The sequence below is a fragment of the Lissotriton helveticus genome, chromosome 12 (genome assembly GCF_964261635.1).
Source record: "Lissotriton helveticus chromosome 12, aLisHel1.1, whole genome shotgun sequence".
Taxonomy (NCBI): domain Eukaryota; kingdom Metazoa; phylum Chordata; class Amphibia; order Caudata; family Salamandridae; genus Lissotriton; species Lissotriton helveticus.
In genome coordinates, this window is record NC_136073.1 from 876,844,226 (window position 1) to 876,871,038 (window position 26,813).

The 26,813-nt window shown below is 45.2% G+C and overlaps 1 long non-coding RNA gene across 1 annotated transcript in view; it reads right to left on the reverse strand.

Annotated features, from left to right (window-relative positions):
• Positions 1 to 1,409: 1,409 nt before the first annotated feature.
• LOC144797685 (uncharacterized) overlaps positions 1,410 to 26,813 on the reverse strand; it is a 108,620-nt gene continuing 83,216 nt past the window's right edge. Inside the window, exons 2-4 of the long non-coding RNA XR_013603441.1 lie at positions 4,789 to 4,919; positions 1,832 to 1,933; positions 1,410 to 1,729 (exon numbers count right to left, since the gene is read on the reverse strand). This is a non-coding gene — a long non-coding RNA (uncharacterized LOC144797685). The remainder of the gene's footprint in view (positions 1,730 to 1,831; positions 1,934 to 4,788; positions 4,920 to 26,813) is intronic.

Genomic DNA, 26,813 nt, shown 5'->3' on the forward strand with positions numbered 1-26,813 from the left:
GGAAGGAATTGAAGGAGAGCTACTGGGAGAACAAACTGGCCCACCTCCAGGGGAGCTCCATAACAGGTAAGCTTACCAGAGTGTTTTTAGAAATTAAAGAAGAGTACAGGTTAGAGTCCGTACCGGATTACATTAAACCGGCTGCTGCGAGGAAGCTATACCTGCAGTTTAGGCATGCGATACTGCCACTGCGTTCTTTCACAAACAAATGGGCGGGTTCATAAACTTTGGGTTGCCCGGCCTGTAATAACGCAGTAGAGACAGAATATCACATGTTTTTTTCTGCCTAGGATACAAGGCGGCGAGAAAACAATGGCTGATTCAGTTATGCAGAAACCTGGAAACCAGGCGCTGCCTACAGGCTTTTAGGATATTGAAATATGATACGTGTCTCCCTGTAGCATTTTCTGTAGCAGGCTTTTTATTCTCCATGTGGTGTACACGCAGAGCTTTACTGAAGTTGACCCCCATAGACTCTGGTTGATAATTTTTATATATTTTGTTAATGGACTCTGGATGTCTTTTTACTTGTATGTAATTTTTATGACTTTTTATGAGTTCTTTTTACCATACTATTGATGTATAATTGTTTTTAATGAACATTGTACATGTGCGCAGAACGCCAACAAGCTTTAATGGTGGCTCTCGAGCGTATGCTCATGTTTACAGTTTTTTAGTTGACAGACACAAGCACTTTACCAAAAGCGATTGTAATGGATGGCCAGTGGGCTAGAGCTTGAGCTTATCATGCCCGCCATTGTATATTGCACATACACTTTAATGAAGCTAGTGGGATTGGACTTACCGTAATATAAATTGTCTATATGTTATATCTATGTGTTATACATGCATTTGCCACATGAAGAACGGATTTCCTTTCATTGTTTTAATTTTTTAATCAAATGAAATGTATGTTATTATATATAAACTTTTATGGTCAAATTGGCTGAAATAAAGTTTCTTATGGATTGATTGATTGAAAACTAGTTTTTTAAACTCAATAGGTCAACTCCTGGAGAACAAAGCAGACCAGTCGAATTTCTCTATTTTGGGAGACTTCAATTTCCATTTGGAAAATAGTGCAGACAGGGAAACTGAAGTCCTTTTTGATCATATGGCCAGTGCAGGACTTAAACCTATGAATTCCAAACCTTATATATTTTAGTGGCTTTTCATTTACTTCCAAGGAGCACCCACAACACAGTATGCTCTGTACTGGAAATTTAGTACCACAAGATTAACATAAAACCACGGTTAGGAGAAAACATTTTAATTTCGTTTTCCATTTTCTATAACAAACATTTTTATATAGAAAGTATTTTTATATACATCATCAAAAAATTGAGTCAATAAAAACAGAGTGGTCGCCCAAACAAGGAAAAAAGAGTGCAAGAAAAACCGTGCTCAAGAAAGTAAAGTGAATGATCCGAGAGACGAGATCATAGAGGTGCTCAAAAAGTCATAATATTAAACACAACAATATCCAACATGTATATTGTATTTTTGAAACCTGGCCAAATAATAAGATCAAAAAAAATGTTATTGCAACTAGGCATATCAGTCCTAGAGTTATTTAGCACTATATACAATATTAATTGGTCCAAGGTTTACTACAAATGACGTCGACGTTTCGACTCGTCTTATGCCCATACGGAGATTTGAACCTGGGGAGTGCGAGTCTTCATCAGGACGAAGAGAATACAAGGGCAACCAAGGGATAAGGATAACCCTAAAGAGATTGATAAAGAGAATTACTAACCGTGGTCCTAAAGATTCAAATGAAAATTAAAAACCTATCTGACTCCACAAATGGTAAAGACATTGCTCTTACCCTACTGGTTGGGAGATACGGATAGGTGATGGTCTCAATTCCAAAAAATGGCTAATACAATCCTTACTGGTGATTGATAGCACAGTATCACATAGATGATACCTATGATAGAGAGATAACAACAAAGTCTCCTTCAGACTGAAGTTGAAATTAATTCCGTCCTCAAGTGAGAATAATTAATTACAGTGTCTTACCCTGCTGATTGATTAATATCGCTAGCCAGGTGACAAATTCCTCACTGTTGAATTATGTCCGAAGTGGTACACAGTCGGTACCTGTTAAATAATAGCGTATACTTCAGACACCATACAGCTTGTGTTTTTTAGGCAAAAAATGAATTCAATACCTCAAGAGCGTAATTTACCTTTTTCTCTCGACCAGGTAAATTACGCTCTTGAGGTATTGAATTCATTTTTTGCCTAAAAAACACAAGCTGTATGGTGTCTGAAGTATACGCTATTATTTATTTAACAGGTACCGACTGTGTACCACTTCGGACATAATTCAACAGTGAGGAATTTGTCACCTGGCTAGCGATATTAATCAATCAGCAGGTGTAGTCTCTGCCCAAACCCCAAACCTAGCCCTGAAACCTAAAAATACCCCTGTACCCCAAAACTCAAACCTAGCCCTAAAACCTAAAAATACCCCTCTACCCCAAAACCCAAACCTAGCCCTGAAACCTAAAAATACCCCTCTACCCCAAAACCCAAACCTAGCCCGGAAACCTAAAAATTCCCCTCTACCCCAAAACTCAAACCTAGCCCTGAAACCTAAATATACCCCTCTACCCCAAAACCCAAACATAGGCCTGAAACCTAAAAATACCCCTCTACCCCTCTACCCAAACTTAGCTCTGAAACCTAAAAATACCCCTCTACCCCAAAACCCAAACATAGGCCTGAAACCTAAAAATACCCCTCTACCCCTCTACCCAAACCTAGCCCTGAAACCTAAAAATACCCCTGTACCCCGAAACTCAAACCTAGCCCTGAAACCTAAAAATACCCCTCTACCCCAAAACCCAAACCTAGCCCTGAAACCTAAAAATACCCCTGTACCCCAAAACCCAAACCTAGCCCTGAAACCTAAAGATACCTAAAAATACCTCTCTACCCCAAAACCCAAACCTAGCCCTGAAACCTAAAAATACCCCTGTACCACAAAACCCAAACCTAGCCCTGAAACCTAAAAATACCCCTCTACCCCAAAACTCAAACCTAGCCCTGAAACCTAAAAATACCTCTCTACCCCAAAACCCAAACCTAGCCCTGAAACCTAAAAATACCCCTGTACCGCAAAACCCAAACCTAGCCCTGAAACCTAAAGATACCTAAAAATACCTCTCTACCCCAAAACCCAAACCTAGCCCTGAAACCTAAAAATACCCCTGTACCCCAAAACCCAAACCTAGCCCTGAAACCTAAAAATACCCCTCTACCCCAAAACCCAAACCTAGCCCTGAAACCTAAAAATACCTCTCTACCCCAAAACCCAAACCTAGCCCTGAAACCTAAAAATACCCCTGTACCCCAAAACCCAAACCTAGCCCTGAAACCTAAAGATACACCTCTACCCCAAAACCCAAACTTAGCTCTGAAACCTAAAAATACCCCTCTACCCCAAAACCCAAACATACGCCTGAAACCTAAAAATACCCCTCTACCCCTCTACCCAAACCTAGCCCTGAAACCTAAAGATACCCCTCTACCCCAAAACCCAAACCTAGCCCTGAAACCTAAAGATACCCCTCTACCCCAAAACACAAACCTAGCCCTGAAACCTAAAATTACCCCTCTACCCCAAAAACCAAACCTAGCCCTGAAACCTAAAAATACCCCTCTACCCCAAAACCCAAACCTAGCCCTGAAACCTAAAAATACCCCTGTACGCCAAAACGCAAACCTAGCCCTAAAACCTAAATATACCCCTGTACCCCTGTACCCAAACCTAGCCCGGAAACCTAAAGATACCCCTGTACCCCAAAACAAAATTTAAATAAAAGTCTAAAAATGTTTTCACATTTCTAATTTCAAATTTCATATTTCAAATTTAAAATTTCATATTTCAAATTTAAAATTTCGAAATCTTTTTTATATAAATTTATTTACTAAAAAAAGTATTTTAATTTATATTTTTCATACACTCCCCGCCCTTATCCCCTATAAACCCAACATCCCGCTGCTAAATTTTTTCTAATTTTACAAATTTCAAATTTCATATTTCAAATTTCAAATTTCATAATTCAAATTTAAAATTGCGATTTCTATTTTATATAAATGTATTTGCTAAAATATAAAATTTTCTTTATATTTTTCATACACTCCCCGCCCTTATCCCCTATAAACCCAACATCCCGCAGCAACATTTTTTATAATTTTACTAATTTCAAATTTCATATTTCAAATTTAAAATTTCATATTAAAAATTAAAAATTCGAAATCTATTTTAGATAAATTTATTTGCTAAAATAAAATTTTTTATTTATATTTTTCATATACTCCCCACCCTTATCCCCTATAAACCCAACATCCCGCTGCTAAAATTTTTATACTTTTACTAATTTCAAATTTCATATTTCACATTTAAAATTTCATATTTCAAATTTAAAATTTCGAAATCTATTTTATTTAAATTTATTTGCTAAAATAACATTTTTTATTTATATTTTTAATACACTCCCCACCCTTATCCCCTATAAACCCAACATCCCGCTCCTAAAATTTATAATACTTTATATAAAAAAATATATTATAATTAAATATTATAGCTAATTTATATAATTTTTTTTATTAATAATATATTAGAAACATATATTTAAAAATTTCGATATTTTGACATTTCGACATTATATATGTTGATATTTCTATCATCGACATTACTTATCTCGATATTATTCAATATACATTCAAATCGATATTTTTGACAACGATATTTTGAACATCGATATTTCTTACCTTCGATTTTTCTGACTCGATATTAGTGCAAATCGATATTGCTGACTCGATATTTTCACTGTGCACCGGCCCCACAAACTACTCTGAGATCAGTCAGGCAATTGCCGTCAGAACCATGGTTCAATGAGTCACTGAGAACACGAAAACAAATGTGCAGAAGATTAGAAAGGAAATGGAGGCTAGTTAGCGACACTCAGACAAAAACAGACTACAGATTAGGCATTCAAACATATAAAAACCTCATCGTGAAGGCAAAGTCAGATTATTTTAAAGAAAAAATAGAAACAGCCAATGGCTGTTCAAAAATACTATTTTCTACTATTAAAAAACTTTCTAAACTCCCAGAATCCCAAGACCATGAAAGGAGCCAACAATTTTGTAATATGTTAGCGGACTCCTTTCAACAAAAGGTCAAACAGATCTTTGATGCTTTTTTGCCCCAAGCAAATCAATCTTTGATGTCCCACATGAACTCTTGTGATAGTTTGGGATCTCACTCTAACCCTGGCAGTTCTTCCTTACCTACTTTTTCTTCCTTTCCGCCCATCACTCTTGACCAGATCACTTAACTAATTCCCTTAGTAAAATCTGGATCTCCCCTTGACCCACGGCCACCAAAAATTCTTCTATTAGTCCACAAGATTATGGCCTCATCACTTTGGCCTACCTTTAATTGCATGATCTCCTCAGGGTGTTTTCCTGCCTAATGGAAGAAAGTTTCCATTCTACCAATTCTGAAGAAATCCAATCTGGATTTCAATGATCCTTCAAACTATAGACCCATCTCTAGGTTGCCTTTCCCAGCAAAAATAATAAAAAGGTTTCTAAATGAAGAATTATCCACCTTCGTTTTGGAAAGTGACATCCTAGACCCTTCACAATATGGATTCTGGGCCGATCGCAGTACTGAACTGTCACTAATAACGGCCACAGAATAGCTTAGGCAGACTCTCGATAGTGGGGTAGAGGGTGGGGGGGGGGGAGTGCTGCACTTATCCCTTTATATATCTCCACAGCATTTGACACTGTCAACCACAATTTGTTGGTTGACCATCTTGCCTCGCTGGGGATCAGGGATAAAGGTCTCCTCCTACTCACTTTGTTTCTGTCTGATAGATCTCAAACGGAGGCTATCGATACATTTGTTTCCCCAGCCTTTTCACTTTTATGTGGAGTCCCGCAGGGTTCATCGTTGAGCCCCACTCTCTTTAACTTGTATGTCACACCCTTGGCTAAGCTAATAAGAAATTACAGTTTCACCCTGGTATCCTATGCGGATGACAAGCAGATAATTGTGTCAATCAACAGGTCATCCACTGATACTGCGTCTTGTTTAGGTTAGGAAACTGGATGCAGGATAATTGTTTGAAACCTAAATCTTTAAAAACAGACGTTATGCTCTTTGGAAATCTGTCCCTAATTTGGTCAGACAGCTGGTGGCCCAATCACATGGGCCCTCTTCCAACACCCTCTAATAAAGTGAGATAATCTTGGGGTTTCTTTGACACTAAGCTGTCATTCAAAACTCAGACCAATCATACTACAGTGGCATGCTTTTTTATTCTTAAGATAATTTAAAAAGAACTTCTGTTTATCCTGTTTGATCTAAGGAAAACAGTGGTCACAGCGTTAATTGCATCCAGGCTGGACTACTGTAACGCCTTATTTACCAGTACGAGCAAGCACAGCATCCACAAATGTCAGAAGACTCAAAACGCTGCGGCATGAATCCTGTTTGGGCTTTCTCGCTACGATTCAGTCTCTTGGGCTCTCACGGAGCTACATTGGCTGCCCATCAGCAAACGCATTCAGTTCAAAGCTTTATGATTTGCTTTTAAAGCTAGACATGGCCTTGGTCCGTGGCAACTGTCGTAATTTTTCAAATCCTACACTCAAGCTAGACCGTGCTAATTTGATCATCCCCAAGACACATTAATTAAAATGGGGAAGAAAAAGCTTTGCCTACACTACCACGAAGCTCTGGCATTCCCTTCCTACAGCCCTAAAAAAAGAACCCAATTTACTTAAATTTAGGAAGGGATTGAAACCTGGCTATATTACGGTGCGTCCACTGTAACATCTATCATCTGTATGCTGATTAAGCACCTAGGCTCCTCCAGGTATCTGTAGCGCTAAACAAATTAGCAAATAAGTAGCTGTTGTGGAGCTATGTATGGGTAAAGGGATCAACCTTTAATGCCACTACAGCTATTGCTCCTATTTTAGTGAATAAATGCCATGGCAGCTTAGGGCTGACATTCAAACCTGCAAAGTACCCCTGAGCACAAATACGAGCAGATTATCAAATAGCAATGACATTTGTGAAAATAATCTGCAACAGTACTCGAAGAATGAGAATGTATTTACTGATAACAATGTTTGCAGATTTTATTGAATATGAAGCAAATGACATATGAAATAAGACTCCTTGGGGTGGAAGCTTAGTACCAGTATGACACGGCAACGGAAGCGGTAACTGTTAATGCTTTTCAATCGAATCATACTTTTTTTAAAATCAAGGCGAACTGTTTTTAAATCTGAAGTGGCAGCTAGAAATGTAAATCAGCATTTAGTGTTCCTGTTAGTTTAATTTGCACATAGCACCAGCCAGACTTACTTTTCCCGCTCTGGGAATTATCTCTCCCTCCACCACGAGCATGCTCGTTTGTTGTGGAGGGAGGGTCTTGCTTTTCCTGACCTCTCTATCTTTCCCTCACTTCCGGCGGGTTGCGAGTGAACGGTCTAGTGGTTGGCCGTCTCTCCCCCATTTAACCGGATGTGTTGGCCATTGCGAAGCGGACACGCGCAGCGGGCGCGCCGGTGGCGCGCCGAAGGCAAGCCCATCTGCGCCCGTCTGCGGCAGCCCGGGGCAAGGGGCCCGTTACTATCCCCGAGCACTAACTTACTCCCCCGATCAACTAGAGCACCTCCAAGGTGACTAAAAGATAGATAACACTCTTAGGCGGACCTTGGAGCAATTTGGCTTACTGGTGGTTGGTCCTTCCCAGTCCTGTACAGGCCAAACATTGGCGCAAACTGGCAAGCCTTCTAACCCTGATATTCACGCACAAATCGACACCAACCCTCCCTCTGTCACACATAGGGGCAGTGAAATGTCAATTTACTATCTTACTCCTTGTGTAAACATCAGTTAGAGCTATTTTCCTTGCTGGACACATACAGACTGGATATCTTATTCTTGACAGAAACATGGCTGACTCCTGAATCCATTCCAGATATCCTAGCAGCCATTCCCGACCCCTACTACATTTTGCAGGTGGACCGAGCTACGGGCAAAATGGGAGGAGGGGTTGCTGCAATTATTAACAAAAAGTACCTGTTTACCTCACTTATCACCACTCAAGTTCCGCACACGGAAATCTTAACAATAAAACTGGAATCAAACAAGCTCTCGTTAGTATGCAAGATTGTATATCGCCCACCTCAATCCATGCCTTCATTTCCTCAAGTATTTGGTGATTTGACCGTACAACTCGTGATCAACCACACTAGGGTGCTGATAGTCGGTGACTTTAATTATTGGCCTGAGAACAGCAAGGAACACCCCAAATCCCATATATTCACGGACACCATGACGAGCTTAAATTGTACTCAGCACATACATACAGCCACGCACAATAAAGGTCATATTTTACACCAAGTATGGACCCAGAATTTAACTATCTCTCCTATAACAATCACTCCCTGCGTGTGGTCTGACCACTATTTGATCATGTTCACGATTCCGGATACCACCGCAGTTGTTACCTCCAAGCCTGGCGGACTGTTAGCCAGGAATTGGAGTTGAGCAAACATTGCAAAATTTCACACCATACTAGCTAATACTGCCCCTCAGACCCAAGACTGCTCCATCTCTAGCCAATCTACTAACTTCACTATATGGCTAGAGAAGGCATGCGACTCAGTCGCCCCTCAAAAATATATTAAATCGCGCAGACCTCATGATGCCCAAAAGTGGTTTTCCCCAGAGCTTAAAGAAGCTAAATGAAAACTTCGACAAGCTGAACAGAAATGGAGAACACATTACAATCCTGCACTCAAACCAATGTACCTTCTTCTCCTTAGAGCCTATAAATCTTTAATTATTTTATGTAAAACAGAGTACTTCTCCACAAAAATAGCGAACTCAGCCAACAAATCAAAAGAAATCTTCTCTATTGTAGAGGAACTTACAGGACCGGCAAGAGTGACAGCACAGCCTGAGCAATCTCAGCAGCTCTGCGACTCATTAAACCACTACTTCTTCGATAAAATTACTGCAATAAAAGCGAGCATTCCTCAACCTAATATCTCCACTACATCTAGTTTGATTTGTCAAATCCCCGTGGTTCTTAACCAATTTTCTCTTATCACATTGGACGCTTTTTTGATTTAATGATTAAAGTCAAGTCAGGCTCTCCCCTTGATAGTGGTCCTCCTCATATTCTGCGTGAGGCTTTCACGGCCTGTCCGGATCCCCCTTCATCCTTTCTCAACTCTTCACTCAGTAGCGGACTGGTCCCAGAATCCTTCAAAGTGGCAGAGATGCTTGCTATCTTGAAGAAACCTGGCGCAAATTCTCAGGTCATGAGCAATTACCGCCCAATTTCCCTTCTACTCTACCGTAGCAAGGTCTTGGAGGCTCATGCAGCAGGCTGTCTGAGTTCTTTTGTAGAAGCATCTTCCCACCTAGACTCCAACCAGGCCGGTTTTCGACCTGCTCATTCGACTGAAACAGTAATTCTGTCAGTCATGGATGAACTTCGCAGAGGAGCAGATCAAAAAATCTCTCAGGCTCTAATCCTCCTCGATTTATCAGCGGCGTTTGACACGGTCGACCACAACATCTTGGTCGACCGTGTCCACAACGCAGGTGTTGGAGGTCTAGCATTGAAATGGATCCAGTCGTTCCTGTCAGACAGGTTTCAATCTGTCCGCCTGGGCCATTACCGCTCTACGAAGGGAAGACTCCCCTGTGGAATTCCACAGGGCTCCTCCTTGTCTCCCCTCCTGTTCAACCTTTATATGCAGCCTCTGATCACCCCGTTGCGGGAGATGAATGTCTTGGTATTTAATTATGCAGACGATCTGCAATTTTCAATTTACATTCCACCGGCTCATCTGAATCCTTTTTGCGTGACACAATGACTTACATTAGCAATTGGATGAACTCGAATCAGCTCAAATTAAATCCAAACAAAACTGAGCTGAACCTGACAGGTGGGAGCGCCAGCCCATGGAACTCCAATTTTTGGCCGATTTCCTTGGGTTCTCCTATTCCTGCAGCAACAGTGAAGAGCCTGGGGATTACGATAAGCAACGATTTATCTATGCACCCTCAGATTAACGCAGTGGTGTCTGTTTGCTTCTTACTGCTAAGGAAAATAAAGAAGATAAAAAGATTTCTCTCGAAAGAAGCATCTATCCTGGTAGACCAGGCGTTGATCATTTCCAGACTTGATTACGCAAACTCCCTTTATGCTGGCATACCAACCTACCAAGTGCAACGCCTGCAATTGATACAGAATCATGCGGCTAGGCTTATCTTCCAAGTCCCCACCCGCCATCATGTCAAACCCCTGCTGCAACAACTCCACTGGCTCCCTGAGTCAACACAGTGTATTTAAATTAAGCTGCATCGTACACAAAGCACTGTCGGACACCGGCCCGGTGTTCATATCCAACAAGATCAAGAAGTATAATCCCCTCGTACCCTTCGGTCATCCTGCCAACGTCTTTTGAGCACTCCAAGATTCAAACGAATCAAACATGGCGGGATGTGCTTCTCAACGTTGGCTCCCCAACTTTGGAATTCTCTTCCCCTCTCTTTACGGCTCATTGACAATCATCTTCAATTTAGGAAGCACCTAAAAACTTGGCTATTCACGTCCGCCTATCTCATCTAACTCACATCTTTGTTGTAGCGCCCTGCTCTCAAGCGCCAAGAAACCCACCCGGTGAACGTTGCGCTATATACATTTTTTTAACATAACATAACACAGTAATCCCAGAAATATCTTTGGATGCATGAGTCTGTCATCTAATAAGAATGATGGAGCTAGATTAGAACAATTGCATAGCATTTTGGAGTAATCATATTGTGAGAAAAGGACTGGACTGCAGACAAACTAGGCTCTGCTTTGTTGTAGCAAGCAGGAAATTAAGCACAATCGCTAAGCCCTGCAAACCTAATCCTAACCTAATTTGAGTTACCATATTGGCTCATCTAAGCAGGAAGCAATTACTGCAGAGACAGAAAATACCTTCACAAAGTATTATCCATTTTAAGCACTGCCCCTCCAGCTAACATAGCCTTCTGCCCTATAAACTATTGCAGAAGACAAGACAACCATGCTGGCCTCTGTCCTCAAAGAATTCATCTCTCCCTTCCACATTCTCTCCTGCTGTCTCCTCATCTAAATGTAACTAGTATAGCGAGGATCATGAGAGGTCTGCCTTGAGGCCCTATGTAGAAGGTGGGCAACTCCTGCTTCCAAGGGGCTCTTCTTGGCCTGACCTAGTATCTCCTGCTCTCAAAATACTTGGTTAGATGTTCCTCTTTCACATCACTTTTCATTACTAACAGGGGAATCTAAACAAAGCTTCACTGATACAAACAGACTAGACCTCTTTCCTCAAACTGGCATTTCAGCCCTCATTCAATCAATCAATCAATCAAAACATTTGTAGAGCGCACTACATACCCGTGAGGGTCTCAAGGCGCTGGAGGGTGGGGTGTGCTGTTACTACTCAAAAAGCCAGGTCTTAAGGAGTCTTCTGATGGTCAGCAGGTCTTGGGTCTGCCGTAGGTGGATGGGGATGGTGTTCCAGGTCTTGGCGGCAAGGTGGGATAACGATCTGTCGCCGGAGGTCACTCTTCAGATGCGGGGGACCGTGGCGAGGGCGAGGTCTGCGGAGTGGAGCTGGCGGGTGGAGGAGTGGAAGGGAAGTGGTCTGTTGAGGTAGACTGGTCTGGTGCTATGGAGGGCTCTGTGTGTGTGGGTGAGGAGCTTGAAGGTTATCCTCTTGTTGACGGGGAGCCAGTGCAGGTCCCTCAGGTGGGGTGTGATGTGGCTGGGGTGAGGGATGTCGAGGATCAAATGTGCCAAGGCGTTCTAGATGCGTTGAAGCAGTCTCAGGAGTTTGGCCGAGGTTCCTGCATAGAGGGCGTTTCTGTAGTCCAATATTTCAGCTGACGAGGGCCTAGGTGACCGTTCTTCGTGTTTCGGTGGGGATCCACTTGTAGATCCTACGGAGCATGCGGGGGTGTTGAAGCAGGAGGATGTGATGGCGTTGACCTGCTTAGTCATGGAGAGGGTGGAGTCGAGGATGACCCCTAGGTTGCGTGTGTGGTCGCTGGGTGTTGGAGCTGTTTCCAGTGCTGTTGGCCACCAGAAGTCGTCCCAGGCCAAGGGGGTGGATCCGAGGATGAGGACCTCCATCTTGTCTGAGTTCATCTTCAGTCGGCTGCTCCTCATTCATTCGGCGATGGCCTTCATTCCTTCGTGGAGATTGGTTTTGGCTGTGTGGGGGTCCTTGGTGAGGGAGAGGATCAGCTGGGTTTCGTCGGCATAGGAGATGATGTTGAGGTTGTGTAGTCAGGTGACGTGGATCCCGGCGTCGTGGAGGCGTGTTCGTAGAATGCGGTGGCAGACCGTGTTGAAGGCGGCTGACAGGTCCAGGGGGATGAGGGCTGCAGTTTCTCCATTGTCTAGCAGGGTCCTGATGTCATCGGTGGCGGTGATGAGGGCAATTTCGGTGCTGTGATTGCTTCGGAATCGGGGCTGGGAAGGGTCCAGGATGTTGTTCTCATCGAGGTAGCGGGTCAGCTGTTTGTTTACGGTCTTCTCGATGACCTTCGCCGGGAACGGGAGCAGGGAGATGGGCTGGAAGTTCTTGAGGTCCTTTGGGTCCGCCTTGGGTATCTTGAGTAGAGCGTTGATCTTGGCGTGCTTTCAGCTCTCTGGGAAGGTGCTGTCTTGAAGGAGATGTTGATGACTTTCCAGAGGTGGGGTGCGATGGTTGAGATAGCTTTGTTGAGGATGTGGTGTGGGCATGGGTCTGATGGAGATTCAGAGTGAATGGTGTTCATGATCTTGATGGTGTCATCAGTAATGTCGGTCCAGGAGAGCAGGCGGTTGGTACAGATGGTTGTCATGGGGGCGGAGGGTTCAGTGGTTGTCGGGCGGTCGTGGCGTTGAAACTGTCGTGGGTGTCTGCGATCTTGCGGTGGGAGAAGGTGGCCAGCGAGTCGAACAGGTCTTGCGAGGGTGGGATGTCGTTGGGGTTGGAGCTGGGGTTGGAGAGTTCCTTCATGATGTTGAAGAGCTCTTTGCTGTTATGTGCGTTGATTGTCTAGGCGGTCTTTGAAGGAGGCCTTTTTTGTGGATCTGATGAGGTGATGGTGTTTGCGGGTGGCGTTCTTGTGGGCTGTGTAGCTGTCCGGTGTTCGTTCCCGGAGTCAGTTCTTCTCTAGCTTCCGGCAGGTTTGCTTGGAAGCCCGGACGTCTTTGGTGAACAAGCTGGCTTTCTTGCTGGTGTGTCTGTTGGAGGGTTTCTTGATCGGGGCGAGGGTGTTGGCACAGTTGTCGATCCATTGTCTGAGGTTGCTGGAGGTGGTGTCGGTGGGGTCGACGGGTGGGCTTTGGGCGAGGGTGGTATTTAGCTGGTCTTCGGTGACTTTGCCCCAGCAGCGGCGAGGCATCTGTTGGGTGTATTGGTGCGTGGTGGGTTCACGGTAGGTGAAGTGAATGCAGCGGTGGTCGGTCCAGTGGAGTTCGGTGGTGTGGTTGAAGGAGACATGGCGACTTGCAGTGAAGATGGGGTCAAGTGTGTGGCTGGAGGAGTGGGTGGGTGATGTGACGAGTTGTCTGAGTCCGAGGTTTGCTAGGTTGTCAGTCGGGGGATGGTGGAGTTGGTGTCGTTGTTGTTATCGAGGTGGAAGTTCAGGTCCCCAAGGAGGATGTAGTCCATGGAGGCGAGGGTGTGTGTGCTGACGAAGTCAGCGATGGAGTCGCTGAACTGTGGTCGTGGTCCGGAGGGTCTGTAGATGAGGGTGTTGGGATCGGTGTGGATCTCGAAGTGCAGGTGTTCGGCGGTGCTGAGGGTGTCGTTGGTGTTGATCGAGACTCTGAGGGTGTTCCTGTGGACGATGCCGATTCCTTCTCCTACTCCGTTGGTGCGGTCCCTGCGGGTGATCTTGTAGCCTTCCGGGATGGCTAATGCGATGTCGGGTGCCGAGGAGGGGTTCAACCAGGTCTCCTTCAGGAAGGCGACGTCTGGGGTGTTGGAGTCGAGTAGGTCCCAGAGTTCGACGGCGTGTTTGCGGGCGGATCGGGGGTTGAGGAGGATGCACCTGAGGTGGTTGGGTACTTTCCTGGTCGGAGGCTTGGCGGGTCGGATGCTGGTAAAGCTGAAGTTCCGGTAGGTGAAAGGCTCATGGGTGCGCTTCGGGGTGGCCAGGAAGCAGGTGTGTGATTTTTGTGACCGCGGGGACCAGGGATTCTGGCCCTGGGCGCGGTCCAGGCGCAGACGGGCTTGCCTTCGGCACGTCAGCGGCGCGCCCGTGTCGGGCGTCTGCTGCGCGGCCGCCATATAAGTGGAGGTGGGAGGGAGGAGCAGCTGGGAGGCGGGGCGGCCAATGGGAGAGCGAGGGGGCGAGGCCGCAGGGAGGCATCGGCGGGAACAGACGGGGAACAGAAGGCAAAAGGGGACAGTGGGGCACAAAAACAGTTCACTAAGGGGCAATGAGAGTCAACAAAACGGCACAGAAGAGTTAGCACAATTCAGCACAGTGAATAAAGGGAAAGCACAAAAATACACACAAAGTGGAGGAGGGGGAGCGAACTCAAGGAGCGACAGCAGCGGGCACCAAAGGCAGAGAAACACAGGCAGAGCTGTGCGGCAAGGGAGCGGCCTAATCTGCACGCAGGGTCAAGGGTCGCTCCCCTTACCGCGCTGCGGCCACCATATAAGGGGAGGTGGGAGGGAGGATCAGTTGGGAGGCGGGCGGCGAATGGGAGAGTGAGGGGGCGGGGATGCAGGGAGGCAGCGGCGGGAAGATATGGGAAACAGAAGGCAAAAGGGGACGGGGGCACAAAAACAGTTCGCTAAGAGGCAATGAGAATCAACAAAAACGGCACAGAACAGTTAGCACAATTCAGCACAGTGAATAAAGGGGAAGCACAAAAATACACATAGAGCGGGGGCCGAACTCACGGAACGGCAGCAGCGGGCACCAAAGGCAGAGAAACAGGCAGAGCTGTGGGGTGAGGGAGCGGCCTAACCTGCAAGCAGGGTCAAGGGCCACTTGTTCATCATTTCCTTCAGGAAGCTACACAGTGAAGGAACTTCATTCTCTGTCAACAAAGCAACATTTTAAGACTCACTCCCCGCAAAGATAAGAAACATCCAAAACCCTCTCAGATTCAGGGATGCAGTAAAGGCCTGTCAATGCCATAAATGGTGACACCCATACTGCAAAGCAGTCCCAAAACCTAACAACCCCACAAAGTTGAGACAATCACTTATGTACTAGTGGTAGGTATTTGCATCTATCACTCTTCTTGGCTCCATCCCAAGCTTAAGTGTATCTAACAATATTGCATGCATATATCTTTTCCCAAAAAACATATTGAAAATTATGCTCATTAGAACTGCACAATTTTGTACTGTGAACTACATAATTCTACTTAGGCCCTGATTATAAATGCCTTGAAGTAGAGTGTGATATCTAATGCACATGTTAAGTTAGATACTAAGAGGTGGTCTCAATTGTATGATAAATAGCATCAATTGTGAGTTTTGTCTGAACATGGGACATAAGATACAGATTTTAGTGTTCTCTGCACCTAAATCTGCATGCTCTGTTATTTACAAGGCACTCATCCCGCAGCAAAGTTCTTCCCAGGAATATTTTGACAATTGAAACCTGTTGAAATTTACTTGGGAAAGATGTTTTGGTTTGGGGCTTGCGATGTGAATATGCGCTGTACCAGGAGGTACAATACATTTTAAAATTAGCTAGGCCAAACATAATCGGTGGCTTCAACCACTTAAGTTCATATAACACAAAGTTTTAAGCACAGTACAAAGGTGGGCACCACAAACTACAACTCTTAAAAAATATATCTCAATTGTTTTTTAAACGCATCATTGATGGTGCTTCTAAAGCTGTACCTAGTTCTGAATGATGAACCATTACTCCACAGCACCCAACATCATTAAGATATATGCAAGTGTTGTGGTTTTGAAAAAAGCAACCCAACTGATGTTCTTCTGTTCTTTTAAGACTTTTATTTATAGGGGTTCTAGTATACAACACATTGTAAACTTAGCATTGCTTAAAAACTGTTAATTTAAATATATATGTACATGTATTTATATAGCGCAAATCACCGACACGGTATCTAAGCGCTTGCTTAGGGAACCCGTCCTGGTATTCCCCTGTGAGATACCCCGGCAGGGTGTCCACAAGGTGAAAGCCAGGCATCCCGCCGCGAGGGGCCGTAGTGGAGATTAAGCAAGCTATTGCCCAGAGGTGCAGAGTGTGACCCCGTGAGTCGAGTAGGCACCGGAACGAGAATTATCAAGTCCATGGAATTTTGAGCCCGAGACCCGCCAAGGCGGGGAATGGAACCCTGGTCCACGGCCGATCTCAGCTTCCGTGTCTGCCGCCTCTAACCACTGAGCCACGCTTCTCCATATACATTTTTGTTCTACATTATACAGGCTACCGGATATTTTACAGTTTTGCAGGATTGGGTTAGCTATTTTATCAATCCCAGAAGGATGAAAAGGTAAGATGCCTTTGTTGGGATTCTAATTCAAATCCATGTCCGGTGGGCTTTAGAGTTGCTTGAGTGACTGAAGGTTCAAGCCAGGCTCGAGACAGATGCCATGCTCTGGCTCACCTTGAGGTCCCCATAGACCCTTAATACCAAAAAGAGACAAGTTTGCTTGAGGCTTTTCATTGCCACTCACACTCTAACCTCATGCTGCAAGAATAATTAAAAGCAAAGCATTGACCTGGGATGTAAAACAGTAGGAGGTAATAGCCATTGTAGGAAGGTAGGATCCTTCTGCGTGTGTACCCCCACTCTTTGCCTCGTGCTAAGCTGGTTTTTGACTAGTCTGACTGGGATCCTGCTAATCAGGACCCCAGTCTAGCTCCTTTCTCCTAAACTAGTCTGCTATGTACTTAGGTACACTCCAGATTGGATACTCTGGTAACCTTGTCAGTCCCTAGTATATGGTGCACATTTACCCAGGGCATAGGTAACCCAGAGGCCTCCCTTGGGCTGAAGCATGTATTATGCCACCCATGAGAGGCCATGCAAAATGGAACTACAGATCTGCCATTGCAGCCTGTGTAAGTTGGTGCCTGCACCACTGACTAAAGATATAGTTTTACTATATCTAAGGATCACTGCACTTAAAACCTATAAGTCACCCCTATAGCAGGCCTTTGCAATCCTGAAGGTAGGGCGCTTAGTTCCAAGTGAGAGGGTGCCCCTGCATGAGCAGGACACCCCTACAGCCTACAGGGTCCATTCTCCTAGTTCGTCAGTGAAGCAGCCATATACGACATATAGAGGGGCATTACATGGCTGTGTGATGACCAACTCTAAAACGGCTGAAACAAACCCTATTGTGTTTGGTGTCAAACATGTTGGAATCATACCCACATATCGGTAACCGGTGTGGGAGGTATGATTCCACTCAGATGTGAGCCTCGTGGGATCCCTGGTGTTCCCGTGACCAGCCTTCTAGTCCCAGAGCAGAGGAAGACAGGACAATACACATTCTGTCACAGGGAGGTGTGAGCACCTCCCAGATAGGATTTAGTGTATTAGGGCTGGGTGGGTGCGCTTTCAAGTGACTGAAAGTCTGCATGAGGGGCACATTTGGTGTCCCTGTGCATAGTCCAGTTCTAACCGGTCCTGGGAGCCGTTGCTCCCGCTCTGGCGCAAAATTGGACAAAGGTCTGGGGAGAAAACTCCCCATTGTCCAGACCCTCTCCTGGGAGGGTCCCATGAATCTGTCTGACCCTCTCCCGTTGGTAATTAAGGGCTTACTTGGTGGGAGGACCCTAGATTTGATGTAGACAATGGTCTGGACAAGAAACCACTGCACTTGGACACTCTGGGCTTTGTTGGACTTTGTTTGGGCCTGACTTCGTCTCCCTCTCAGTATGCTGCATCGTCTGTGCCCGTGCACCATACAGGATTCATGCAGAACCTGTGGAGCATCAAGGACAACTGAAGATATTCTCCCTCAAAACTTCTGACCGGTCTGCCGATCCCAAGCTCCTATGGACTTCGAAGGGTCCAGCAACACAGGAGGTAGGTTTCTACGTCCCGCAATGCTTGAGCTGCCCTCTTCTCAAGTTTGAGGTCAGAATCCCTTGTGGGTGCTGCAATGCCCGAACCCCTGTGCACCACGTATATTTGCAAGTGCATGTCCTTGTTGGCCGTTCCCGAACAATCCGTGGCCTATTGTTTGGTGAAATTGCATGAGGTCCTCTCACGGCTCCTGTGCCTCCAGCCTGTGGGTCCAATTCAGGGTCAGCTTCGCTTTTCTTGGGCTCCCCTGGTTCTCCCAGGCTTGCCCTGACTCCCCTATGTGTGGTGAGTCTCCTGGACCTTGCTGGTCCGAACCGTACACTTTCTTGACCTTCTGCGTGGGTTGCCATTGCCAAGGACACCGACCTATGATCACTTGACATCCTTCGTGGGCAGATCGCATCTGGCTCCTGGTTGTCCTCGACGTCTCCTGGTCCCCGCTGCTGCAGAGTCAAGGACTCCATCAACCAACCTGAAACACCCCACATCGGTGGGTTTTCGTCTACAAAGCCCCTGATCACTCGCCAGTGACCCAGACTCTGTCCCCTCTGCTTTAGGGTACCCTTCAACAAGAATCAATGTTTAGATTCCAACTTTGAAGTCCTCCATTGAGTTTGACGGAGTTTTCCGACGCCACCTCACACCTATGTACCCGTATTCCCTGGGATAGGTAACTCGGATACTTCGGTATCCATGGGTGGGGTGGCTCTCCAACCTTCTGTGTTCCACTGGGTTTCTTCTAAGTCTTCTGGGAAGGGTCATTAATCTCAAACTCCAACCACGACTTTCACAAAGAGTTGTACGGAGCAGGCAGTCGTGTTACCACACTTCACCTGTCCTCCGTGGGGTCCCTATCTACTCACTTTGGGTGGTTATTTTTGGTCACTGCAGTTCTAGATCCTCTGGACATGGTCTTGACTCAAGTTGTGGTTCTTATAGCAATTTCTTAGTATATGGTTTGATCCCCACCTTGGTGCCCACTGTGTATTAGTGCTATTTACTGTCATTTCTGTGCTTAAGTATTGTGTGCTTTGTGATTATCTCCATGTAGGATATACTGTGTTGTACTAGATAGTGTTATATTAATAAATGCATATTTTTATAAGTACTGTGTGGTTCTCCTTTCATTTAACCAATACTATAAAGTTGCCTTCTGGTAAAACAAGCTGGTTAACATTCCTTCAAGACGAAGCCTGAAGGCTGCTCTCCACAGCCACCACTTTCTAAGGTTATCTTTGACCTCTTAAATCACCATGAGGGTTGTTTGGAGTGGTGCAAGGTGCCCACTTTAATTAGTGGACAGCATATATCAAGCCAACTTCCTACATTGGTGTGCAGGGGTTGAGATTCAAGTCTGCATTGTTTTATCAGATAAATCTTGTTACTGATTAACTGAAAAACCACTAGTACTAGGTATATCTAATACACGCCTAGAATAAGTAAGTTCGCCTGAACTTGGGTAACTCAAGGGTCTAGCATACCCTTTCTCCAACCTAAGAGAGTTTAGTTCACACTAAAACTGAAGGAAATCGACCTCGGCCCTGGGGATCTGGGTTCGAGTCTCGGTAATGACGCCAAAACCCCCTGTGATTCTGGGCAAATCACTTAATTTCTCCGTGCCTAAAAAATGAATGTGTGTCCCCATGTAACGTAACTGGTGCTATGTAAAATGCTCTGATACCCGATTCAGTTCGGGTCTAGTTTGTGCTATATAAAACTCTGCAAAATAAATATATTTGCGTCACCCGGGTCACCTTTGACCACCTCATAGCCTTCCAAGCAAGTGAAGAGTCTGTCAGACAGTAGAGAATACAAAAAATCGCTTATTTGAAAAATACACTGCAGCGGAGTCGAATCTGACCAGCACACCGAGATGACTGTCAAGGGAACTGGCTCCCCAACTCTTGGTAACATATAATCCCAACCATGCCCCCAGTGGAAAGTTACCGGCTTGAGCCGTACATGATCAAAGATGGCACAGAAGGATGGGCTCCCACCTGCGAGATGGGTACACACTATCACTAGCTCAAGGTTGCCTTACTAGGGCTCGCCTCCTCCTAATGTGGGAACAAGGCTATGGAGTAGGATAGGCATGCAGAGGCAGAATGGCCTATTCATTAGTAAGCCAGAATCCAACCTTGAACACGAGAGGAAAACAAATTGCTGAACACAGTCTTCTGCTGAAGCAAGCAATACAGACAATTGGAACTTAATCCAGTCACAGTGTAACATGGCCTACAAACTACAAAATGGAGCCACAAACACTAACTTAAGCTTGTATTATAAGGAATGTAACTCAGTGGGGTACATCAGGCGTGGCAGCTGATACTAACACAGCCTTATAAATGCTAACCTAACATAACGAAAAACAAGTCTCTGAAAGTACATAAATTGCTAAATTCCAGCAGACCCTTTTTTTAGCATATATAACACTAACTTTATTAGTGCTATCAGGTAAGGGTCTTTACAATTGTACGCAAGAACAATTTATCCCAGTTCACATTTTCTCATTTACTAGTGGAGTTAAATAATCATGAGACGTAACATATGCCAGGTCAGCCCCTAGGGAGTCATATATAAGCCTGAGATCCACAAATAAAATACACATTATAAGGTGGGAGTAAAGGCAGGCTACTAATCGTATTCAAGCAGTATGTATAGTTGTAATTACTTTTCCCTACTGGAACATGTTCAGTATTCAAAAATGCCCTGTCAATATTCATCATATTCTGTACATCTTGCATCATCATAGCAGTGGCTTTAGCATCAGGTCCCACTATTTTGGGTATAGGTGTCAGCTTACCAACACAGTAGGAGCAACAGGCTGGAAGACAGTTAATACGCATGCATCACGTAAAAATGACACCTGCAATGGCCACTAGGAAAAGAAGAATTTTGCAACCCTACAAAGTCATCAAATCCCAGAACCACCCAGATAAGGACCAGGTCCCATTCTCTTGGTGAATATCAGAAGCCAGTCTGTGCAACTTCAGTATGGCTGCATAAACATACAGATTTTGTTCCGGTATGTACTTGCAACAACTACTGCCGATGATGCAACAGGCTCCTTCCCTATCGGCAAGGATGACGTCTAACACTATCCGGTTTTGAAGAGCAACAAGTCTTGTAGCCTGAAGATCGGCTGTAATATTGGTCAGTATTCCTGCAGTGGTATTAATAACCCCTTCCACTACCCTGGTGAGGCAAGTAATACTATAGTACATGAGAGCCCAGATGGCCAAGATGCCCTTCATAGCGTCAGTAAATTGCTGCAGGGTAGTGTCTGTTTGATCTATATCCTTAGCATCAATGACCCTTCTCACTCGGGGCAGGTATGTACTCCTACGTTGTAACCTATGGTCTTTGTGATAACCAGATGGTGCAATATATATGGATGGCAAAAGGAAGGAGACGTAACATATGCCAGGTCAGCCCCTAGGGAGTCATATATAAGCCTGAGATCCACAAATAAAATACACATTCTAAGGTGGGAGTAAAGGCAGGCTACTAATCGTATTCAAGCAGTATGTATAGTTGTAATTACTTTTTCCTACTGGAACATTTCTGAAACCCTGAACACAAAACCTGGTTGTAGTATTAACCACTGGCACGGGCATTGCCCTGTCTTGTGTAATATTACGTGAATGGAAAGACTTAAAGTACTCAGAGACATTAAATCCCTGAAAATCCATCATCACATTCTGGAGCCATGTGACATTTTTCTTTCTTTTGTAAACTTTCATGCAAGCATCTGGATGTAAAGCACCCTGTTCCCCTCCTTTTCCCAGAGTAAATCCTTGATGTTCTACTATATACTCTAAGACAGCCTCATAGTCAGACTGAGTTATATTCATGGCATCGGCATAATAATGAATATATACCATTGAAAGCAACTGGAACCATGACTCGCAGCTACCCAAATATGACATGGGTAATGACACCAACAAATCATTTTTATGCATAACAGAAGGGAGTAACCGGCTCACCCAGCAGTCAGTAACATTGGACGTCTGATGTACTTGATGGAGCATCTGAAGGAAGACATTATCCACATATGTCTGTCTGTGTCTCTCCTTGTGCGGGGCCAACATAACAAAAATATGTTCAGAAGGAGCAGAGGTTGTTCTTATCAGTGTGTGTACGGGATACTTTTCTTCTAAGTACCACACTACCCCAAATACTGTCATCAATGCCACAAAGACAAAAACCACTGCCACTACCCTACTTTTACTGGACCAACTAGACTAGTCAGGACTACTCTGCTCTACTAAAGGGGCAGCCAAGGGCTGCTCTTCTTCCATAATAGGACAACCAAATGGTTAACTTTTCATAGATTATGAGTAATTCGCAACTGCCAGAGGAAATCCGTATACTGGAGCCAATAATAGTATAATAAGCTAAAGAGAGGCACAAGTCACCCAGCGTCCTTCAGAGCCTCGCTGGTAGAATTCTATTGTTCATCTACAGTGAGCACTCATTGATGGAGCTGCGGGATCGCAGCCCTTACTGGAAGAAGAATCCTCTTTTTTCAGGATAGAGCACCTTCTCTCCTGGAAAACACCCTTAACTAATCCTGTCCAGGGTATTGCACCACTCTTCTTTTACCCTATTCTATCATTGGCACCTCAGACAGGGTACCTACACCCTACTCTTCATCCATGAAGCCCATCCCTATTCTTCTCACTTTCCGTCCAGTGCACTGTTCTTCTGTCAGGGACGCAAATTGTATCGGGTAATGCCAGGCACAGTGTTGTCACAAAAAAGAACCGGAAACTCAGGAGCGGAAGGGGACTGAGACTCAATTGCTGGTGAGTTAGACGAGGATGGCTCTAGGGAAGCCCTGATCTCTGGAGGTATTGCTTCCTGCAAAACAGCGTCGCTCTCCTCCACCATCTGCACCCAACTTACTCGGGTATCAGAGAAGGGGGCGAATCAAGGAACCTTTCAGTCTTGTGGTCTCCGATGCCTTCAAGCACCCGGCGATCTTAGGGAAGCGGAAGAGGGATCCTGCGGCAGTATGTGGCGTGGATCCAGTGCTTCTGACCTTCCACTTTGACTGCGGTCCGGGTGGCAAAGAGGACTTGAAGAGGTCCCTTCAAGGAAGGCTCCAGACAACTCTTCCTCTGGAAGTTGCGGATCAACTGTAGCTGATGCCCGGGACCCTCGGGTACTGGCCGTAGTGTCTCCTGAATCTGTTGGTGAATACAACGAAAATCTTTAGTCAACTCATAGAGATAATCCACAAGCAAGGGGTATTCTATCTCGGAAAAACGTTGGAGTGTGGCACGCCTCATACATTTGCAGGGCGGCCAAAAACCACCACGTACGGGAACAACCATGTTCTAGAATGTGCTTCAGCTTGGGAGTACCATTGGACTTCTCAACCAAACCTGCGGACTGAGGGTGGTTTGCTGCATGGAACTTCTGTTTAATGTGTAGACCATCGCACACCAGTTGGATAACTTTTGAAATGGGGTGCCTTCCGTTGTCACTCGAGATCAAACACAGCAAACCAAAGCGGGGAAAGAACACTATCAAGAGTGCCTTCGCCGTCGCCAAGGCTGTCTTGTCTTTAGTGGGATAGGCTTCGATCCATTTACTAAACGCACAAACCACCACCAATACATATTTCAAATTGTTCCCTCGTTCCATTTCGATGAAATCCATTTGAAGAACTTAGAAATAGAAGGAAGGTGGTGCAAAAATGCCAGTGGGTGTGGGGGTGCCCTTTCCAGGATTGTGTGTCATACAGATCATACAGTACTTCACCAAATGAGCAGCTACCTTAGGGATATTGTCATTCTGCCATACGGGATCCAACACCTTACATATTCCCTTTGTGCTAATGTGGGCTGAGCGATGTGCCATAGTAACAACAGAAAGTACATATGCATTAGGCAACGTCCATCTTTGTTTCCCAGACAGATCAGTCCAGAGCTCATCCTCATCTAAACCCTCCTTTCTCTCCTGCCATATTGCCGATTCGTCCATTGTCGCCTCACTCTGTATCTCCTTAACATTGTCTAGTGTGTCCTCAAGCATCCCGTTTTTAGGCACCCACCTAGCTGGGCCTGCCACAAACATCTTTTTCATCTTCGATATATTTGTCTCTTTCACTGTCTGATCTGCAAATGCATTTCCTCTCCCAACATCATCAGTAATCGTCTTGTGGGCACTGCACTTCACTATTGCTAACTTCTTTGGAAGTGTCAAAGCAGACCAGAGTGTCAGGCTTTTCCTTCCAGAGTCCTGGGGACTGTGCTGATGCTCAAGTGGGTCCACCTCTCGACTGTCCCAAGTCCGGAATACAAATACACACGGACTAGTGAGATAGTCAAGCAGGGGAAGGAAAGGGTAGGAACAGCTTGGAGGGAGACCTGAGGATGACACAACAACACCACATAAGTCTTTTGAATGAGTATCCAAACTACACAGTGTATAGAGTGACGAACATTTGAATAATATCTGAGCCTATTGCACACTACCTGTAAAGAAGAAGATGAATGGTTGATGCCAGGAGAGAGAGGGAGTTTGCAAGTGTCCAACACGTAACTACAAGAATGGAAAACAGATATTGTAATACACAGATTCTATCCTGCTATAGCTTACGAATACTGTGAGCAGGAATATAAAAGACAGTTTCACCCCCATACCTACCAAGGTTCACCTGTGGAATCGCTTGATATGCAAGGCAGAATTCTTTTGCAACCCTCTATTTTCCTTCTCTCATAGAATGGAAAAGAATAGGCAAAACGTGAATAAGAAATAACAAGAGGGACAAGCCTACCACGGTCGTGGTCTCGGCCACTATTTTATGAGCTCAGGTTTGTTAAATCATCACAATACCATGAGGCAAGTCCTGACGTCATCCCAGTTCAGGAGTTAATGTAATCCACTGCTCTCTTTCTAAATGTACATTAGGGAGGGGGTGTCCAGTTCTCTAATGGACATGAAACCTATAGTCACCAGGAATTGTAAGGGTCAACCAATCTTGTAAGAAAGATTCTTCAGGTTTGCCCCTTCAACTGGAATGAAATTGCATACAAATGGGTTCCACAAAGAGAGATTACTCAGTTAGTACAATAGACCGTATGACACAGTCTACTTGTTTTCAGTAATCTCCCTGCACGAGACAGCCTGTGAGACCAGTCTCTCCAACAGAGAGAATATGAGATGCAGAAAATGTGCAAATCAAGTGATACAAGCGCTCCCCTTCAAGAGAGTGCACGAATAGTACTCTTTGCCAACAGAGGAGGAAGAAATATGCCAGCAGGAAAGAAGGATTCTACCAGCCAATGAAATGAAAGTCAGACGGGCGGGGAACAGTGCGGATGCACTCTTACCGCCTCGGTCCAAGGAAATCCACAGGAACGCAGTAAGAAATCCACCAGGATAATCGGCGGCGTCTATAGCTTCTGCTGCATTATTATTGAATTTCCGTCTTTGCGTCCGGGTCACGTGGGGCGTGACTCGCGCTAGGAATGCCGGGAATAGTAGTTCTCTGCTCGAGTCCTCCCGATACCACACAAAGAGCAGGCAGTGCATTACCGGAATTCGGACCCTGACACAGAGGGCCCGATTCACAGAATGAATTTAAGACTAAATCCTAAACTTACTACTATTTGGTATTCACAGAATGCACTTACTACTTTCGGGATTCACAGAGTGAACTTACTACTTTCGGGATTCACAGAATAAACTTACTACTTTCGGTATTCACAGAATAGATTTAAGACTACTAACTCTAAGTCCGAAATCGGGGAGTAAATTCCGGCCCGGAGGCGGAGCTTACGGCCCGGAGGCGGGACTTACGACCCGGAGGCGGGGCTTACGGCCCGGAGGCAGGGCTTACGGCCCGGAGGCGGGGCTTACGGCTCGGAGGTGGGGATTTTTGCCATGCTGAAATCTCCAACTCTGGGCCGGAAGCTCCGACTCCGAGCCAGAAGCTCCGCCTCCGGGCCGGAAGCTCCGCCTCCAAGCCGTAAGCTCCGCCTCCGAGCCATAAGCTCCGCCTCCGGGCCGGAATTTACTCCCCGATTTCGGACTTAGAGTTAGTAGTCTTAAATCTATTCTGTGAATACCGAAAGTAGTAAGTTTATTCTGTGAATCCCGAAAGAAGTAAGTTCACTCTGTGAATCCCGAAAGTAGTAAGTGCATTCTGTGAATACCAAATAGTAGTAAGTTTAGGATTTAGTCTTAAGTTCATTCTGTGAATCGGGCCCAGAGTCTATATATCAGTTGGCCATTCTGTATTTGTAGACCATACGAGGTCAGAAACCCTCTCTCTGCCCAGAGATGGCCAAAGTTATGGGCGACCCCAAAGGCGTACTGGCTTTCAGTATAAATATTGACAACCAGTCCTTCACTTAACTCACAAGCCTGAGGAAGGGTAATAAGCTCTGGAGCTTGGGCCGACTGATACGGAACACGTGATGTTTCAACAACAGTACGCAGAGTTGTTATTGCATACACTGTAGCTGTAGTAGTGGTGCCATCCTTTAACTTAAAACAAGAGCCATCGACATAGTTCCCCTTGTGGGTCACATAGAGGAACATCAGTCAAGTCTACCCGTCCCTTCGTCTCCGCCTCAGTTCGTTATACACAATCATGTGCATCTGTATCCTTGTTCACCGAAGGGAGGGGTAGTAACGTGGCTGGATTCAGTGTGACACATCTTTTGA